Raw genomic sequence first — 21,232 nt, 5'->3', positions numbered from 1 at the left:
CCTGTTGACTGGGAGCCCATGCAGGTCTTTCTGGTTGGCAGAGATGTGGGTGTGGAGGGGTATGTCATGGATGAGGCGTGCGGATGGATTCTGAATGCTTTGGAGTCTCTTTTGAAGTTTGGCAGTGGTTCCTGCGTAGAGGGCGTTGCCGTAGTCCAGTCTGCTGCTGACGAGGGCCTGTGTTACCATCCTTCTGGTTCCGGTGGGGATCCATCTGTAGATCTTGAGGAGCCTGCGGAGGGTGTTGAAGCAGAAGGAGACTGCGTTAACTTGCTGGGTAATGAGAGCGATGAGTCCAGGATGACCCCCAGGTTGCGCGTGTGTTCGGTGGGTGTGGGTGCGGCTCCCGGGCGGCAGGCCACCAGGAGTCGTTCCAGGCGGAGGGGGTGTGTAGCGGGGAGGACCTACACGCGGAAGGAGAGATGGACTGGTGGGTCACTGACATGGATACCCCTCTCTCTTTTTCCCCACATCAGGACGATTGGAGGTCTAACTCGCAGTCTCTATGGCCGGACAACGCCAGCGAGGAGTGCAAAGGTTCCTTTTATTGGGCGGGTAATACTAAGGAAGATACGCCCCTGAGTGACGTCTACACGACAGGATTGGTTAAGACCCAGGAAGCAGGAAAGTCGTCGTGTGACGGCACCAAGCGAACGGGAGCGGTGTGGAGTCGAGCACCAGGAGAGTCAGGAGGAGATTTGCGGCGAGAAGAAGGATACGAAGAGGAGCAGTTCCGAGGAGAGAAGGACATGCGAGACGAACAGGAACCAGAAAGAAAACTGGAGCCAGGAGGCCACTGTCAACACGAGCCACCCAGCCACACTCACTAGGGAGTGTGGCTTCACCAGGTACGGCAGCGCGTGACTAGCTGGTTTGGGAGGAGGGGAGGCACCACCGAGTAGCGCGTAGACTGTTATCCTATGAGTCGTGCTTGTGAGATACTTTGCGTGCTCCCCTCGGTAACACTGTCCTGGTCTCATGCACAACCCCACCCCCTCACAGTACCCTATCACTCGAATAAAGACTAGATTGCACGGTGTCCCTATCACCCCAGTATCCCCCTAGGTAAAGCCTAACCTGAGCTATACCTAACAAAGTCCTAATTTCTCCTTCGCATGTCCTGCGGTGGCACAACCGAGGAGGAGGCAGAGTGGACAGCTGAGGACCCCAAGAGAGAGAGTGGAAGACCCCATCCATGAACCGGAGGAGTCAACCCGGCCATATTGTCTAGAGAAAGACTGACTCTCAGGAAAAAGAAGACTTTCATAAAAATAAAGCCCTACATACCCAGGTCTGGTTTCCGTGCCCTTCCTTCACCCCCGTCACCCCCGCAACAGGGTGAAACCGAGGATGAGGACTTCTGTCTTGCCCGAGTTAAGTTTCAGGCGGCTGGTCTGCATCCAGCTGGTGACGGCCTTCATTCCTTCGTGGAGGTTGGTTTTGGCGTTTGCGGGGTTTCTGGTGAGTGAGAGACTCAGTTGAGTGTTGTCGGCGTAGGAGACGATGTTGAGGTTGTGCGAGCGGACGATGTTGGCGAGCGGTGCCATGTAGACGTTGAAAAGGGTAGGGTTGAGTGTTGAGTCTTGTGGCACGCCAAAGACGATCTTGGTGGATTCAGAGCAGAATGGGGAGGCGGACCCTCTGGGTTCTGTCGGTGAGGAGGAGGTGGTCCAGTCCAGGCCTTTGTTGTGTATTTCTGCGTTGTGAAGGCGTGTGCATAGGATGTGGTGGCAGACGGTGTTGAATGAGGCCGAGAGGTCCAGGAGGATGAGGACCGCGGTTTCACCATTGTCCAGCATGGTCCTGATGTCATCTGTGGCAGCGATATGGGCGGTTTCGGTGCTGCAATTGCTGCGGATTCCAGATTGGGATGGGTCCAGGATGTTGTGCTCCTCGAGAAAGTGGGTCAGTTGCCTGTCGACTATCTTTTCAATTAATTTCGCCGGGAACGGGAGCAGGGAGATAGGCTGGAAGTTCTTGAGGTCCTTTGGGGCCGCTGTGGGTTTCTTGAGTAGGGCGTGATCTCAGCATGTTTCCAGCTTTCCAGGAAGGTGGTGGTCTCGAAGGAGCTGTTGATGATCTTACGGAGTTGGGGTGAGATGATGCGGTTCGCTTTGTTGAAGATGTGGTGAGGGCAGGTGTTGGTTGGTGAGCCGGAGTGGATGGTGTTCATGGCCTTGATGGTGTTGTCGTCATTGACGTGGTTCCAGAAGAGCAGGTTGTTGGTGAGGCTGGGGGGTGGTGAGTCTGTAGTGTTGGCGTTTGTAGGAAGGGTCTGGGTGTTGAAGATGTTGTGGATGTCTGCGATCTTGCGTTGAAAGTATATTGAGTTCCTCTTCACAATGGCTCATGACATCTCCCTAGTGGGACATTTGGGGAAGACCAAGACCTGGAACAGGCTGGTCAACTATTCCTTTTAGTCCCTTATGTTAGACAAGGTGAAGGAGTTATGCAGCTCTTGTGTCACCTGTCATGTCAGCGGCAAGACAGAGGACAAGCCAAAGGCTCTCTTGATACCACTGCCAGTGGTTGGGACTCGCTTTGAGAGGGAAGGGATTGAGATTATCGGTCCCCTATAACCACCAACTGCCTCTGGGAACAGATATATCTTGGTGGTAGTGGACCATGCCACCAGATACTCAGAAGCAATACCCCTTAAGATGGTTACTGCTCCGACACTGGCCAGGGCCCTACTTGGTAGCTTCACCAGAATGGGCTTTCTCAAGGAGGTGGTCAAGGTGAAGACAGATAGGGGAACTACTTCTATCTGTGCTTACCTGAAGGTGATGTGGGATGAATGTGGTATTACCTGCACGTTAACCACCCTATAGCATCCTCAGACCAATGGTCTGGTGGAAATGTTCAATAAGACGCTGACGAGCATGATCATGGGTTTATCTGACAAGCTCAGGAGGGGATGGGATGTTGTCCTCCCATGCCTGCAGTTTGCTTACAGAGAGGTGACACAGAATGGGGTTGGTTTTAGCATCTTTGTCTTACTGTTTGGCCATCCTGTAAGTGGCCCGTTGAGTTTGGTTAAAGAAGCTTGAGAGAAGCCTTTCAAGGAGCCAAAACAAAATGTGCTGGATTATGTGCTAGGCCAGTGGTCCAGCACTGGCAGAGTACATCAAGAGAGTAAGGCACAATCTGGAGGCCAGCCAAGATCTTATTAAGCTCTGGTAAGACAAGAAGGCTACAATGCCTGAGTACCATGCAGGACAGTTGGTGTGGGTTTTGAAGCCTGTGGCTCCCAGTGCCCTCCAGGACAAGTAGACTGGGCCTAACCCCCTTCCGGCAGAAAATGGGTGAGGTCATCTACTTGGTGGACCTTGGCAACCCCAGGAACCACCACTGGGTACTCAATGTCAAAAGATTGAAACCTCTCACCAAGAAAGGGTATACATGACCATGGTAATGGTTACAGATGAAGGAGGGGAGGAGGAGAGTGAGCATCTGACAGACCTTTTCTCCACCAATGTACAAGATGGGTCAGCGGAGTGGTACTCTCGCCTAAATTGACAGACTAGCAGCAGAAAGTTTGCAGACACGTGTTAGAGCAGTTTGCTGAATTGTTCTCACTGACCCCTGGACTCACCACTGGGTGCGTCCATGATATTGACACTGATAACATACTACCTGTCAAAAACAAGTTGTACAGGTTGCCTGACCAGGTCAAAGCCAACATTAAGGCTGAAGTAGCCAAGATATTGGAGTTGGAGGTAATTGAGACCTCTGACAGTCCATGGGCCAGTTCAGCAGTACTGGTGCCCAAACCTAATCCTCAATGGAGGAAAGAAAGAACTGAGGTTTTCTGTGGACTATCGAGGTTTGAATGCAGTCACCAAAACAGATGCTCACCCCATACTTAGAGCTGATAAACTCATTAAAAAGTTTGGGCCTGCAAAGTACTTGAGTATATTTGATTTTACCTCAAGTTACTCGCAGATTGCCCTAAGTCAAGGAGCATGGAAGAGGTCAGTATTTTCCACCTCAGAGGGGCACTTTCAATTCAAAGTGATGCCCTTTGGCTTGAGGAATGCTCTTGCCACCTTCTGAAGGTTATTGAACATATTCCTGTCTGGGTTGAAAACTTTCAGTACCGCTTATCTGGATGATGTAGCTGTATTAGGTCTGAAGGTAGTGCTTCAGGCCCTGCAACAGGCGCGCCTGACTATCAAGGCAAGAAAATGTCAGATAGGGAAAGGGTCAGTGGTGTATCTGGAACCTTGTAGGTAGAGGCCATGAACAACCCCTCCAGCCCAAAATCCAACCCATCCTGGATCGGGAAGCTCCTAAGACACAGGTCAGGGCCCATCTTGGCTTGACCAGGTACTACAGGAGGTTTTTGGGGAACTATGGGACCATTGTGACTCCCGGGCATAACTTACTTCAAAGAAGCAGCCCGAAAACGTCCTTTGGACCCCAGAGTGTCAGCAAGCCTTTGACACTCTTAAGGAGGTTATGTATTCAGCACCAGTTCTACTGGCCCATGACTAAAATAAGGAGTTTATTGTTCTGACAGATGCTTTAGAGCAAGGGACTGGAGCTGTACTGGCAAAAATAAATGAAGAGGGCCAAGTTCAACCAGATGTCTTCAGTAGAAGGGGACTGCTCCAGAGAGAGCAACAATGGAGTGCTAGTGAGAGGGAAGCCTTTGCTGTTGTCAGATCCCTGAAGAATTAATTTTATTTATTTATATTATTTATAGTTTTATAGAGCGCGTAGTCACCCCAAGGGTATCCCAGCGCTGAACCATGTTACTCACTGAGGGTGTAGTCAGGGGGATGCAAGATTAGGGAAAGAGTAGGGTTTTGAGTGCTTTTCTGAATCGAAGGAGGTTGGGTTCTGTTCTGATGCTCAGGGGGAGAGCGTTCCACTTCTTGCCAGTATTAACTGAGAAGCGGCGGCCACCCATGCGGGCCTTTTTCACCTTCGGGATCATAATGAGGTTTCCATGCTCCGAGCGAAGCGCTCTCGTAGGTCTGTAGGGCCTGATCCATTTGTTAAGTATGGGTGGGCCGGTATTGTGGAGAACCTTGTGGGCAAGACAGAGGGCCTTGAAAGCGACCCTTTCCCTAATAGGGAGCCAGTGCAGCTTCCTAAGGGCGGGTCTGGCAGATGATCTGGCCGGGGTGTTTGTTAGGAGTCGGGCTGCGGCGTTTTGGGCTTTTTGCAGGGTTTGAAAGGTGGATTCAGGGGCGCCCAGGTAGATGGCATTGCTGTAATCCAGCCTAGATAAAACTAGGCCCTGGATCAGCATGAGATGCGACTGGAAGGGTAGTAGTGGAATTACCTTCCTGCAAGACTTAAGTAGACCGTAGCATATACCGGCTGTCTTTCTTGCCTGGGACTGAAAGGTGAGGTCCGTCTCAAGCCACACTCCGAGACTTTTTACCTCCTTCTTGGGGGTGGGGGGTTCCCCCATGCAGGCGGGCCAGATGTTAGAGGGGAGGTTTATAGTTTTTTGTCCTAGGAGCAGGATCTCCGTTTTGGAGCCGTTTAGCTTCAAAGCGGAGTCGCTCATCCACTTATGTACGCTGGAGAGGCAGTCGTGGAGGTTGGAGGGCTCAAGCTTGGGGTGGGAGAGTGTCACCACCAGCTGTGTATCGTCAGCGCAGCTGACGATAGTGACTCCAAAGGGTGAGACGAGTTCCTCCAGTGGGGCCATGTAAACGTTAAACAACGTAGGGCTCAGGGAAGAGCCCTGAGGCACACCACACTGGAGGGGGATGGAGGAGGAGCGGCTTTCGCCTTCCCATACTTGGTAAGAACGTCGGGAGAGAAAGGACGATAGCCACTTCAGTGCTCTGCCCTTGACCCCAATATTCTCGAGACAGTGGGTTAGGACCTGGTGACTGACCGTGTCAAAGGCCGCACTAAGGTCTAGGAGGACCACTGCTACTGATCCTCCCGTGTCGATGATTTCCCTAGTTCTTTCTACGGCTACGAGGAGAGCAGTGTCCGTGCCCTGACCTGGTCTAAAGCCTGTCTGTGAGTTTTTGAGGAGATGGTTTGACTCGAGGTAGTAGGACAGCTTTTTGTTCACGAGTTTCTCGGCCACTTTACCTATCCACGGGAGGAGTGAGATAGGTCTGTAGTTGGACAGGTCAGTGGGGTCGAGCGACGGTTTCTTGAGGAGCGCTTTGACGACCGCTCTTGTTTGGTACTCGCTTCTGTGTTCAAACCGACCACAGACTTCTCAGATGGCTCATGCAGATGAGAGGAGAGAACCCAAAATTGTTGAGGTGGTTCATTTCTCTACAGGGATAGACTTTACAGTGGAACACAGATCTGGAACTGCCCATGCCAATGCAGATGGACTTTGCAGGTTTCCCCCCACTTGGATAATGAGGACTGCCAGGGTGTAGGTTAGTTAGCCATCACCTTTCGTCTGGAGGGGGCGAAATGGGAAAATGGGTTATTAGTAGATGGGGTATTCACGCTCAGCTACTAATAATGCCACACTCACTAATGAGCCCAGTTAAGTCTCAGTAAATCTATCCTTGCTCAACCCTTGGAAGCTTAGCAAATGTGCAGTCTGGCTTAACTTAGGAGATAGGTATGTGTTAAGCATTTAAAATACCAACAAAACAGACAATAAGTAAAAGACACAGCACCCATTTATAAAATTAGAAAATATTTTTGTTTTTAAAATGACACCGTAACTACAAAAATGTAATGAAGGGAACTAGAGATATAAATTTTTAAAGATGAAATTAAAAAGTCCAGTCTAACACAAAAAGCTTCAAGTGTCACTCGAGGCTATCTGTCCGTGCTGGACCAGGACAAAGTCAACGGTTTAGGCTGACTGCGATGGAGTGCGTGCCAGATAAGCAGAGTGTTAGGTCCCGGTCAAAGGTTTATCTGAGGTCTTGTCTTTTTTCTTGGAGCTTTTCTCTCGAAAATGAGTCCTCGGGTTCCTCGAATCTGCAGTTCAATTCAACGACGACGGTCTTTTGCAGCACGGTGCCTCGATGTGCTTCTGGAAGTCTCTGTACTTAAAGTCGACTGAGAGGAGCTCCGGAGCTTGCAGCTGGACAAACCAGCGCAGCCAGGCTGATTGGAGAGTTGACGATGGCAGCTTGACTCTCGACATCAAGCTGCTCTCCTCCTCAGGCTTTGCTGAAAAACTTTGCAGAAAGTTTCCACACCATTAGATCTTCATGTTTCTGAGTTTCGTTGGGAAAATACATGTCCACTGGATCTGGCCAAGGGTCGGAGAATTTTGATTGCCTCTTGGGGGCTAGGACTCAATTTTACACAATGTAACTGCATAGGAAAAATCCACTTGCACCTAGTCAGCTGGGGTGATCCTCTCTTTGGCTTGGCAGGTGACGTCTTGCAGCTCTGTTGCAGATCAGGGAGTCCACTTCTTTTCCATTGAGTCAGGCACAGTCCATTGTTTTGTGGTGTCTTGTGAGTGTAGCAGGTTCAGTCCTTCTGAGTGCAAGCCTTCTGTGTTGCAGTCCAAGGGTTCAGTATGGCAGTGCTTCTACTTCTGATGTTCCAGGGAGTGATATGAGGAGGTCTTGCAGCTCTCCTATATTTATCCTCCATTCTAGACTGGCGAGGGGCACCCCCACCATTAGGGGTAAAGCTACCTCTCTCTCCTATGACCACTTCCTGTGTGAAAATCTCCTTCCACCAAACAACTGCATTGTTTCAGCCCCCGACCTGTTCACCCCATCTCAGGTACTTGGCTCAGTCTGTAAAAGGCTGACCAATCAGAAGAGGCTGCTATAGGGCTGATTTAGATAACTTCAGGTTAGTAAGTTCTAAATCTGTGTTGCTGTAAGAGTTAAAATGAATCCAACCATGGCAAGCTGTTGGGTGTATCATAACCATTATTTTGATATTTTGAATGATATGTCTAGTCAGCTTCAATTAAAACTTACACTTTTTTAAGTTTAATAAAGCCTTTCTATGGTAGCGTATGGGGCTACCAGCACTACAATAGAGAAAATCGACTTTGGCTGTTTTTCGCTACCATGCAATATAAAAGGTATTTTAGATTATCCCTACTTTTTATAACAAGGCACCCAACCATAGGGTACCTAGAGCAGATCTTAGGGATGACTTGTACATCATAAAAGGTAGTTTTTTTCTAACAACACATGGTATTGATTTTTGTTTAACATTGCATTTTGGCCAACATGGCCCCTCCAAACTTACAGTGCAATAACAACCTGCTGCCCAACCCTGATGACACAGTCAGAAACGACATACAGCAAATCCACTACCCTTCCCATGAACAGCATGTTAAAGTTCCCTTTATGGAGGATACAAGTCAATTGTAGAGTCAATGAGCCTCACAAAGCACAGTCTTATTGTCGTATTTTAGTGTCAAGAAGGGGGCGTGGCCAAGACTATACCTCTGTAGTGTGCCCACCACTGCCATCATTTTGAGTGTTTCTGGGGGCAACCCGATCTCCGTAGACCGCTATTTCCATGCCCATACAGTGATCCAGTCCTTGCATCCAGGTGTCCACTGTGGACGGCAGCACATCTTTCCACTGCTTTGTAATGTCACGTTTTGCCTATGATAAGCCTAGGAACAGTAGGTGTCTTTCATACTTATTGCCGCCAATTCCTTCAGTGCTGTGAAGTAAGATCTGTTTTGGGTGAAACAGGATCTCCCAAAACCAGGCAGGTTCCATACATATTACCAACCCCCGCCAAAAATCCAGGAGCGTCGAGCACACGCATTCCTTGTGTAAGAAGGTACCCTCATTCATCCCACATCTAAGACACAATGATGAGGTTATAGCACTCATAGCTGGTAAAATAAGATCTGGGCAGGAATTTTAATTGGATATGGCGAATTCTGGGTGATTTTGCCGCTTCACGCGGTGCCATCAAAGCTTCTGTCCAAATTGGCATTATTGGGTGTGGGTATATCCCCCTGCCAGATTTGTAACAGGTTTGGGAGTGTGGTGTACTATGTATCACTAATGTCTGGTAAATCTGCCTGATTTTATGTGTTCCAAAATTCCAGGTCAGTAATCTGCCTTCCAATGGATTAAATTCCCGTAGGCCGTGGAGGTCCCAAAGACGGGGGGTGAGAGCATGGTGCAACTGGAGATATTTATAGAATTGATGCTTATGCAGTTGGAAGTCTGTTAGTTCTTGAAAGGATTTAATAACTAAACCATGCATGACATCTCCTAAAGTCGAAATGCATATTGGTTCCTACAACATCGATGCTACCTTACCCAGAAAATTCCTTCCCCACAGTGGTGTCATCTGAGCCGGTCGGCCCACTACACCATCCATGTAAGCGCCTGTTTCCACAACCAGAGCACTGGTTGAGTTGCAGGTGGGCTATGGCTTCCTATATTCCTGCCATAGAGAAGTTCCAAGAGCAACACATCACCCATTGCCCAAAGCTCTTTCGCATATGCTGGGTCCGTCCATCTTGCCCCCCACGACTCATTTTGTGGTGGCCTTCTGTTGCAGGGTTGCCACTGAGTCCTCAACCCCAGACACTCTTGTTTCTGCCTCTGTGATATAGTCTACCACCTTCCTCAGGTCTTGGCGCAATAAAGTAACATTGGAGCCAACCATCTGATTTTAGCCTCCAAAGACTCCTTAGATTGAGTGATGGCAACAAGCAGCATGGCGTGATCAGGGCACTGCATCGGGGACCTCGCTGGATCTGCGTTCCCAGAGTTAACACTTGTGTACTCATCCATAGTACTCTGTTTGGCAGGTATTGATGTGGATTTATCCTTTGACATTGTGACGAAATACGCACCTTCGGATAGCCTGGGAAACGCTCCAGTCCACTCAAAGAAGGTAGGCCCCCATCCACTCGTGGGACCGCCGACTCGTGGAGGCAGCAGGTGATTGATCCCTCACCAGGCTTGGTCAGACCAAGCCGCAAAACACATCAGGACCTAGCCAGGCTGCTCCCAAGCAAGGGGCGGGCCGCAGTGCGGTACCCCCCAACGGAGCACGACCACGTAAAACACATAGGATGGTCTGCAGTGCTCCCAGCTCCTACATGACAGTTGAAGGCCGAGGGGGAGGGGGGGAACACGGACTCACTAAAACACCCAGACCCTCTGTGGCGCCGCCCTCCACCACCAGATACAGCCACCCAGGATCAATGTGTGTCCTCTGTTTCACAGCTGGTATTCACGGGCCCAACCGGGAGGCATCATTTGCCTGTATTTTGGGTGCACAGGAGAAGGTCAATGGTGTCCGGGAGGGGGGGGGGGGGGGGGGGGGGAGAGGAGGAGGCCAAGAGGCTTGTCCCAACTCTCAAAATATCTGAAAGCTCATGCATAACAAAAAAAAGAAAACTAAGCTTTGCATTGCCCTCTATGAGCATTGATTCCCTGGAATCACATAGTGTTATGCTGTTCTACTATGCTATAGTTCTTACCACATTGCGGGCTGTACATTGCTTTATATTGATATATATCTTGTGAGCTAAATTGTTACAGATGTTATCAGTTCAGTAGTTATCCAAGATGTATAAGAAATGAGTTACTTACCTCTAACTCTAGTTCTCCAGCATTGGTATCATTCATATGTCCACCTGCTTGAATCATTGCGCATCATCAGGCGTCATTAAGCTGGGAGTACCCATAATCTTAATTAGCAGTACACGGTGTTAAAATAGCTATAGGCTTCAACAATAGTGTTTAATAGCAAGCCCACTTGACTTGTATATAATCCAAACTTCAGCCAATGAAGTGGATGTGGTAGCCCTCCTATTCCCCTAGAGGCCACCATAACTCAGATTTCATAGCACAATGTGAGAGTAGAGTAAATATTGAATGAACCTCTCACTATTTAGGAGGGAGGGACGCATGTGAATATATGAAAAATACCAATGCGGAGGAGCTGGAGTTACAAGTAACTAACTTATTCTCAGGAACGAAGCAACCATATATTCACATGCTTGAATCAAAATAGTTAGCAGCACATAACAATTACAAGAAAGCAGGCTCACCGTTACTGTAATACTGCTGAGTCGACTTCTACATTTACACCTAGGAAGTAGTGCGTTGTGTACTTGTGCCTACTCCTTTACGTAGCTGTACAATGATGTGTTGTGAGGAGGGCACAACAGCGTACAGTGCATGGTCATTGATATGCTCCTGGTGAAATGCATTCTCACTCTTCCCTTGTCGGATACTTTGCTTTGCTGTGGCAGAAGACGTACACTGAGAGACAAGCTATTTTTGCTTGGACAAGGATATGCCCCCTTTCTGGCTGGCTGAAGGACACAAATAGTCAGTATGATGAAAGTATGCCCTTTGTTTTTTCATTATAAAATCTAATGCATCAGTGAGTGCAATGATTATTTTGCTGACGTTGTGGGTTGTGGGAAGAATGAGCACATAATGACAGGTAAATTTAGGTGGAATTCGCTGAGGACTTTAGGTATGAATTTAGAGTTGGCCCTTAAGATGACTTTGTCTCTTGTGAATCACAGATATGGTTCTTTCACAGTGAATGGCTGCATCTTTCCTTCCCTCTTTGGTTATGTAAGGGCTAGAAGAAGCATTGTCTTTCAAGACATTAACAATAAAAGCACTCCGTGGTTTGGCTCGAAGGGAGACAGAATAAGCTGACTCAAAACAGTGTTAAGATCCCATGACATCAGAGGGTGCTGTACAGGTAGAAATGCTTTAAAGAGTCCTTTCATGAAATGTTTTATGATTCTTTGAAAAAGCAGAGTGGATGCGGTGTCTCCTGTCTTTCTAAATCTAGATACAGTCGATAGACAGACTCATAATGACAACTGTTTAAGAGCACTTTTGTTTAGGTCCAACAAGTATGGAAATATTTGGTGAGGCTGCATATAGAGTGGATGGAATCCTTTGCACCGGAGACAAAACACTTCCACTTGCGGTATATATATCTTTGTGGTTTCTTGTGCTCTTGCCCGAGCAAGGATGTTTCTGCAGTCCGCTGGTAGATCCAAGTGACCCAACTCTAAATGGCCAACTACCATGTTGTCAGGCAGTATCTCTGTTGTGTATAGAGAGGAGCCTGAAGCGCACTTTCAGTGGTATCCCCAAAGTGCAGATAGCTGAAGAAGTTTGCTGTACAAGTACTGGAGTGGTCAGACTGGAACAATAAGAATCCACCTTCGCCTTCATCAGTACCCTGGGGATTATGGGAAATTGAGAAAATGTGTATGCAAAGACTCTGGACCATTTATTGAAAAGACATTGCCCATGGTTCCTGGTTGCCAAAATATGCTAGCGTAGCATCAGTTGTTTCTATTACTCTGGGAAGCAAACAAATCTAGTGTAGGGTGACTCTACTTTGGAAGACGTATTTGACTTGCTCTTGGTGCAGTCCCCACTTGTGTTAGTCTGACTGTCTTCAACAGAGCATGTCCTCCTGACTGTTGTGGAGGAATTGGAGATGTTAGACAGCAATATCAACTTTGTGAGAAGCAGCCCAGCCCCATAGCGGATGTGCCTCTTCTAAGGGAGGCAGGCTCCTCTTTCCCCCTGCTTGCTGATGTAAAAAATTGATTTTTCATTGTCCGTCCTGGTGAGGAGCACTTGAACAGCCAATCTTGGGAGGAGGACTTGTAGGCCCAGTCTTTTGGCTCGAAGCTCCAGGACATTAATATGGAACTTGGTTTCTGCCTCTGACTAGAGGTCTTTAGTATACAGTTCCTGCATGTGAGTGCCCAGCCGGCCATTGATACATCCTTACTTATCATTACTCTGACTGATGAAGGATAAAAAGAGAGGAATGTAGTAAGATTTGAGTGGAGTTTCCACCATAACTGGGCTTGCTTGAGCAGTCTTTTGACTTGGACTGTGTTGACCAATGCGCCATCTATTTGTACTGTTGAGAGTTCATTACTTGTTGGATGGGTCTCATTTGGAACAGGCAAAAGCGTAGAAGGCTAATACAGGATCACATTAGGCCCAGCAGAGATTTATACTGCTTAATTGCCTGGTAGAGAGCTTCTTTGCCATGGCATGTAGCTTCATCACTCTTTCCGGTGAGGAGAATTCCCTCCCAATGCATATCCTGTATTACTTCCAAGAACAATATCTCCAGGTGGGGTCCCCAGATAATTTCCTACTGTTTAGAGTCAGTCCCAACCTGTGAAAGAGAATGATGAGGGTGGCCGTAGAAGTCTTCGCTTTTTACCATGATGAAGCCTTGGAGACCCAGTCGCCTAAGGAAGGCAGAAACTGGTGGTAGACACTTGGTAAATATCTGAGGTGTCAAACTGAGGCCAAATGGGAGCGCCTTGAATTGGTAGTGCTGCCCCGCAACTGAAAAGTGGAGATATTTCTTGAGATTATGACATATAGGGATAAGGAAAGAAGCATCTTTAAGGTCCAGGGAGGCTAGGTAATCGCATTCCTCGATCATAAGCCGGACTCCTTAGAGCGTAACCGTATGAACATACTGCTTTTTTAGCAACTTGTTCAGTTCTCTGAGGTCTGGAACTGAGCTCCATTGTATTGTTCTTTATAAAAAGCAATCTGGAATAAAATCCCTGGTTCTTCTGGGATCTGAGGAATGTTTTTATCACTTTCTTCAGGAGGAGGAACATCTCCTATTGCAGCTCCCTCAAGTGCAGATGATTTTCCTTTGTGAGTGGTCAGACAGGGGGTCTTTGTACAAATTTGAAGTATGTCCTGTATATATTATCTGCCACATTAACTGGTCTGATGTTATGGACTCACATGCAAGAGTAAAAGGGGAAATTCACTACCCACCGGACGAGGCTGGAATGGAAGGGCAACGCCGCAGAGAGTCAAGCTATCTTCTGGCTTTTAGGGCGCAACTTACAGGAGACCCTCTTCAGTATGGACAATGTTCAATACCCTTTTTTTGGTTGCAGTTGGGTGTACATCTCTGCTCATATTGTTTATAGTGAGGGAGAAGGGGTAATATGGTTGGTACTGACCTTCATATTGATTGAACTTCCCCTGAAGGTTTAGGAATCTGTATGAACTACAAAAGGTCGCTGAGCCGGGACATTGATGATGCGTTACTCTGAGGGATTTTGCCATATTTCTGTCCGTCTTCAAGTTTTGCGCCACTACATAATAATAGGGTCACCCATAAAGCCGTAGGACCTGGGTACAAAATAATAGATACAAAAGATGGTCCACATGGATGTTGAGGAAGGGCTTAATTAATAAACCTAACCTGAGGTAGAAAAATCTAACCTTAACAGCCAACGGAGAAATACAGGGAAGAGAACATAAAAATGATAACTACATAAAAAAAAACAATACAATAAAATTCAAAACAAGAATAAATTGTATTGAAGAAACATCAATATACATGTAGTAATTTATATATACCGTGGTTGCTCCAATAAGTGCAGCAGAGTGCCCAAACAAAGTGATTGTGCAAAGGTTTTATATGTGAAAAAGAATGATGCGACAAAGCATATTTAATTCAATTTATCTATTAGTACAACGTTTTGAAATACTACAGAATCAATCCACTATATAGAGGTGACAGCTTCAATCAATATTTCCTATCTGTGGATGGTTACTTTGATCCAGGCTGTAGAATAAATGTTGACGTTTCGACCCGAAGAAAACGGGGGGAGAGGCAGTTAGAGCCTTATACCCTGGTCTTCATCAGAACAGAGTGAAAACTGAGTGGGAAGCAACCTGAGTTCAAGCAACCGCCATTGTAGAAATGAACAGATAAATAGTGAAACAACAGCGAAGGCCAGCCGGCTCCTCATCTGTAGGAGAGCATCCCTCCAAATCTGAACAGGCAAAAAATCTGCTCTGAAGCTCAATTTCAAATCAGAGGTCATTTTTCTGTTGACTGTTGAGGTTTGATTTTTTTCTACCTCAGGTTAGGTGTATTAATTAAGTCTTTCCTCAACATCGGTGTGGACCATCATTTGAATGTATTATTTCATATTTTGTCGGGCTTTGACCACATGTTTTCCAAGCAGGGTGAGTTGATCAAATGGCATATTGAGGTTCCTTGGTTAGACCTTTGGACAGAAAGCTGTAGACCTCAGCCATACCTGACTTCTTAAAACAGCTGCAGCTGACTGAAGTCTGCATTGAACAAGTCAACTGAGGATGTTTTTGTTCCTTCTTTGACAATTGCTTTCACAGCCTCTTTTTTGTCTTTGGGACGAGGTGATGTAGTGATGAGATGTCATACCACATCTGTCGATCACAACAGCCTAATTTTGCCAAAGCATTAACACCTTTAATGGATGCTGCTTCCATCTAACTAACACTGAGGCCCAAAGTATCTGTCCATCAGCTGCCTCTGTCTGGAGGCGCAGATAATAACACTTGTGGGCTCTTTGATATGTGCTGGACTGCTGACAATATGTCATCAATGTTAAACTTTCTGGTCGGACAAAAACCAGTAGCGATATCGCTTATTTAGTCTTGTGTGGCTGTTCTTTAACGTCATAAAGAAAGCATTGCTATTCTACTGAAGCCATTTGTAAATTTAACTTTTTGCCATCTCTCTCTGTTTCAGCATAAAACTGGGCTATGTCATCAGGGAATGAATGTGGATGTATGGGTGAGTTGTCACCCTCCTTGGGTATAATCTAGTCATCTCACTCTCCATTGCCTCTATTATCTCCCTGTGGAGGTTCACCTCCCCCTTCCTTTAAATCTAAATACAGAGCATTAGATGCGTCTTCCTCCCTCATGCCTTAGGATTTAGTGGGACATGTAGTTGGGAGGTGGGTCCTTTGGAGGGGGAGAATGATGATTCAGAGGGGGGTGTAGGGTAGGTAAAGCAGGGACTCACATCGTGGTGGGTGTAGGTTACCCTGCAGGGTTCTGAGGAAATAATCTTTGAAAGGTATCCACTATCTGCTGCAAATTTGATGAAAATGCAACAGGGACCTACAAAACATCAGGCTCTCTACCGTAATGTGGAGGACCATAGGAGAGACAATTGCCAGTTATGGAGATCTGTGGCAGATACTAGTACTCTTGGTAAGTTTCCTCTTCATAGAAGTCCTCCTCAAACTTTGGACGTATCACAAATCCAGTTGTATAGGACTGTAGGCACTCTCCGAGGCATCTTGATGACCAAGATTTGCCTCTAGTTAAAATTTCTATATCTGGATATGCAAGCTTGCAATCATCTTGAGGGGTGAAAAGGAAGCTGTAGGAAAGGCCATCATCAACAGTGTATTCGTCTACTGTATCACCATCGATATTGCTGTTGTCGGGTGAAGAAAGGACATCTTTGGAGTGGTCGTCAATGGTGTTGTCGTCGGTATCATCATCCATGGCACGGTAATAGATGAAAATACCCTGACTGTTGTCATCGAAGCTTATGACAATGGAAATTCCACGGACGATGAAATTCTTTTCTTCATCAGTAATGAAGATAATTTAGGAGTCAACAGTGAGGATGGTAGTTCAGGTAGGTGATCATTGGAATACAATTTCCAATGAATTTTTGTATGCAGATTGGTGTTCTTCCTTTCTAGAGTGTTTTACAAAGGAATGCCTATTTTTTTCCACTGAGGAGGTACCTACAGGCGCTTGAGGCAATAAGTCCAACTCCGGGAACTTTATATTTTTACTTTTTTATGCGGCTTTTAATGAAGTGCTTGGTCAAAAACTGGTCACTGAATCATCCCCAGATGAGGGGTCATACCCCTTAGAAAAAAGGAATATATTCTCCCTCTCCAGGGCATACAGTGCCACTTCTCCCTTTCCTTCAGAGTTTTAGAAGGAAAAGGCTTACTGATGTCACAGGGTCAAGCCTTGTGAGGTGGATGAAGGCAATAAATACATTGTTCTTGTAGAGCATTAGTATAGCTCGGCCGTGTGGTTGCATAGGCCATAGGCACAAACCATTTCCTTTTTACATTTTCACGTATAGTTGACATTTTTTAATCATTGACCTTTGTAACACATTTTGTTTGCACACCAGCATACTCAAAAAATAATTGCTTATATGTACATTTCCTGGTAGGCACATTATTGCCTTCTGAAAATAGAACAAAAGAAAGCACCCTGCCTAGGGATATAATGGTCCTAGCTAGAGGATCCAAACAGTATATAAGGGGTGATTAGCCTAGGAGCTGGCACTGCACATGACAAAAACAAAGTCAATCCAAGTATACTCAAGAGAAAATTATTAGAAATATATATATATTTTTATTTTTTTATATTCTTTGAGTTGAGGTAGCAAAAATGTACAAAAATAAATTGCATTTTAGATCCACGTGATATTTTTAGAGCATAAAAAGACATGCACTGGTGGGGGGAGGGAAAGAGAGGGAAATTCATGCTACATTAAGACCTACCCAGTACCAAACCACACTTCAATCATACTCACATACTCACTATTTTCGATTTTTAGTCTACCTAATATTCTAACATTCAACTTTCATTCTTCCATTCATTCTTCTAGTCCTGGCGTGTGCAACACATAGATGGTCAATTTGTTGCATAAATCAGGATGTTATTCCAGGCAGGTGACATTAATACGGGTCCTGATGTAATAGGACAAGGTGCCGTATTCCTGGAAACACAAGCCGACGCGCGTTTCGGTGACAGGCCAGTGAGGCCACACCTTCGTCAGGGCTGGGAGTTGTATACTGGGAGGGAAACAAGTGTAAAATCTGAAAATAAAAACAATGTCTTAGTTTTTTGTTCTATATACACAATACCAGTATAGAATATTCAAATATACAGTTTCCACTGTTTTAGTTCATTTTAACATTTTAGATACGCATTGTATATTGGTGCGATACATGTATGGTTGACTTTTTGTGGCTGTGCAATGCCAAACTGCTTAGTGGCACTCCCTAGAACAGATTCCCGGTTAGGTGAAATCTGTGAAAGGCACAGTGATAACCTTGGCTAAATGAACCATAGAGTACATCTCATAACAACACTCATGTATACACATTATTCTAAATATATACACACATTCATTCTAGCACGCATATGACCAAGTTGTTACAGTTAGGCCCAGGGTCCTTCAAGGCAAGTTATCATGATCATTATCATTAGTCGAGGTCAACCCGACCTCTAAGTGAAGCAGGTCATTCATTGTCACATATAGAAAAATAGGGGGGGATTATTGGCATAATTTGAACACCATGAAAACATCATTAAGGTATCTTTGTATACTAAACCTACGGCTCGGAACACCTTACTCCAGTACGCAAGCTTCCATCCGCGGAGTCAGAGGGATAGTATCCCTTACAGCCAGTTTCTTCGTATTAGAAGAAACTGTACTGATATACATGACTTTCTGATCCAAGCTGATATTCTACAGGAGAAACTCCGTTTCCGAGGTTATCCACCCAGATTGATCAAAGAGTCCTTCAAACGGGCGAGGTATACTAACAGAGAGGCGATGTTCATGGAAAGAAATTCTGAGAAAACAAATCAGCTAGTATGCGTGACCCGTCACTCGGAAATGAATTACAGAATTAGACAAGCCATCAATTCGAGCTGGCATATTCTGAACCTGGAAAATGAGAAGACACACTTGAGCCGACCCATATTTGCCTTAAAAAAAAACCCTAACTTGAAAAATCACCTGGTAAGAGGCAAAACTCAAGAAACACCTAAAAATATCCAAACCACTATAACTGGATTGGAACCTGTATATGGCAACCACAAACGTGGGACATGTCATATTTGCTCACAGGCTATCGTGGGTGAAACTGTTAGTACCAACACTCGCACGATATCAGTACGACGCAATGCTACCATGACCAATTGCCGTACCAGTAACATCGTTTATCTGATATTGTGTCCGTGTAATCTCCCATATGTTGGGGAAACGGGCAGAGAATGCCGAGTGCGAATAGGGGAACATAGGTCCAACATTAGGAACCAAAAAACTGCAGCCCCTATGGTAGCACATTGGCTAGAAAAAGAACACAAAGAACTGGAACTTCGTTGGTTCATCTTGGAAAAGATAAAGGCCAGCCCAGGAATTGACCCTGTGGGCCTTCGAAAAAAACGAGAGGTGTTCTGGATTTTTTACTTGAATGCTGTGGATAAAGGACTAAATGAAGAATGTCCTTGGCACCAGGCATTCCTGTAAAAAGATCTTTTGACTACTTGACCTAAGAACCATATAGTAAATAGGGGATAAAAAATATCTTATGATTTGGCAATATTCGTTATTTTGTTGCATCTCCAATAATACAAGGGAGATGAAAAAATGGGCGTGTTGAATGGACCTACAGATATCGCAATTGGACCCCTCATGGCTTAAACAAACATGGGACTCACCACTTAAAGATGGCCGCTGTATAACTATAATAGCAATCAGGTCCATCATCTAGCTTGATAGCTCCTAGACAGTTTACCTAAGATGGCCGCTGTATAACTATAATAGCAATTAGGTCAGTCGTCTAGCTCGATAGCTCCTAGATAGTTTACCTAAGATGGCGCCAGGTTGCCTCATAGGAGAATCGAGTCTGTCATTTATGTTCGCTACCCAAACACAGCTGATGCAGTTTGACTGTGGCGCGAAGAACTGCCTATTTAAATGCGCATAGAGACTAAACGGGCGAGAATCCTGTCTCCCGCTGCAGTAGGTCGACCCGTTGAGTCGGCGGAACCCCATCTAAGAACGACTGATTAATCCTTTAAGGTATGTGTATCGGACCGGTAATTTGCTTCCTGGACGGAATTGGGTAATCTGCATACGTAATGGGCTCCTTTCCTTCTATCCCCCACTAGGAATCTCAGCTATCCGTTCTCCTTCGTAGCAGAGAATACGGCGGTGTCACGCCCTTTCGTTTCACGGTATGTGTATTTTACCTACATCGCTCCACACCACTTAGAAGAAATCTGTGAAACTTTATACTTAGTTTTGGATTTTTTTCCCTCCCACTAGAAACTCCGATTGATAGCTACCTGCCTTTTTAAACAACTAGAAACACAGCGTCTTTAGGCCACTCCCACGACATTCCCTTCTCAGATTGAATTTCGTTGGACATTGCTACTTGATAGCTAATACATCCAGGTAACGGAATTTCGCTACTTACTTGTCCAGCATTTTGATCTAATAGTTGAATTATGGCCATAATGAGTGTATCGTTTTTCTACTAGGAAGTATCTCTGGAAATTATTAACTCCCCGTGCTTTGAGGTGTAACCAACTTTAACAACCACCAGAGAGCCGTTACTAAGACCTTTCAGGTAACTCGTGTAAATATAGCTCATTTTTTTGCGTAAATTGGGACCATAGGAGCTTAGACAACATGTGAGTTTAATCTATCGCCAGCTGGAGTCAATATCGGTCTTGGAACAAATATGAAAACTATACCATGGTCTTGTCAAAAGAAATGTTCATTTAAAACATTTTTTACCCCCGTATTGCCCTGTGACGTTTTTATCCCAAACTGTGCTATAATTAATATCACATTCATGAAGTTCCAAATTTATTTTTAACCATAGGATCACTACCATCGGTGCCCAGTGTTAATGGAAGTAGAGAGTGTTATCTTTCCAGCGTAGGACATCCAATCATATGCCTTTGGTTCCTCTTGACCAGAATATAGGTAAACATCATTCTATAATCTTCCTCTTTTGTGAGGGTATATATTATTGAAAAAAATGTACAAAATCTGACTAAAAAATTATTTTTCAAGTGGGAACAATATGCTGTTTTTAATGCGCTTGTCTCTCTATTGGGCTTAAATCCTAAACACACCTGAGAAATTATGCCAATAATCCCCCCCTATTTTTCTATATGTGACAATGAATGACCTGCTTCACTTAGAGGTTGGGTTGACCTCGACTAATGATAATGATCATGATAACTTGCCTTGAAGGACCCTGGGCCTAACTGTAACAACTTGGTCATATGCGTGCTAGAATGAATGTGTGTATATATTTAGAATAATGTGTATACATGAGTGTTGTTATGAGATGTACTCTATGGTTCATTTAGCCAAGGTTATCACTGTGCCTTTCACAGATTTCACCTAACCGGGAATCTGTTCTAGGGAGTGCCACTAGGCAGTTTGGCATTGCACAGCCACAAAAAGTCAACCATACATGTATCGCACCAATATACAATGTGTATCTAAAATGTTAAAATGAACTAAAACAGTGGAAACTGTATATTTGAATATTCTATACTGGTATTGTGTATATAGAACAAAAAACTAAGACATTGTTTTTATTTTCAGATTTTACACTTGTTTCCCTCCCAGTATACAACTCCCAGCCCTGACGAAGGTGTGGCCTCACTGGCCTGTCACCGAAACGCACGTCGGCTTGTGTTTCCAGGAATAC

The 21,232-nt window shown here is 45.4% G+C and overlaps 1 protein-coding gene across 1 annotated transcript in view; it reads right to left on the bottom strand.

Annotated features, from left to right (window-relative positions):
• The window catches only part of TMEM38B (transmembrane protein 38B), a 446,812-nt gene that overhangs the window by 68,459 nt on the left and 357,121 nt on the right, over positions 1-21,232 (bottom strand). The gene's annotated exons all lie outside the window — the stretch shown is intronic.

This window comes from Lissotriton vulgaris, chromosome 3_1 (genome assembly GCF_964263255.1).
Source record: "Lissotriton vulgaris chromosome 3_1, aLisVul1.2, whole genome shotgun sequence".
NCBI lineage: Eukaryota > Metazoa > Chordata > Amphibia > Caudata > Salamandridae > Lissotriton > Lissotriton vulgaris.
This window is presented reverse-complemented; position numbering and strand designations above follow the sequence as displayed.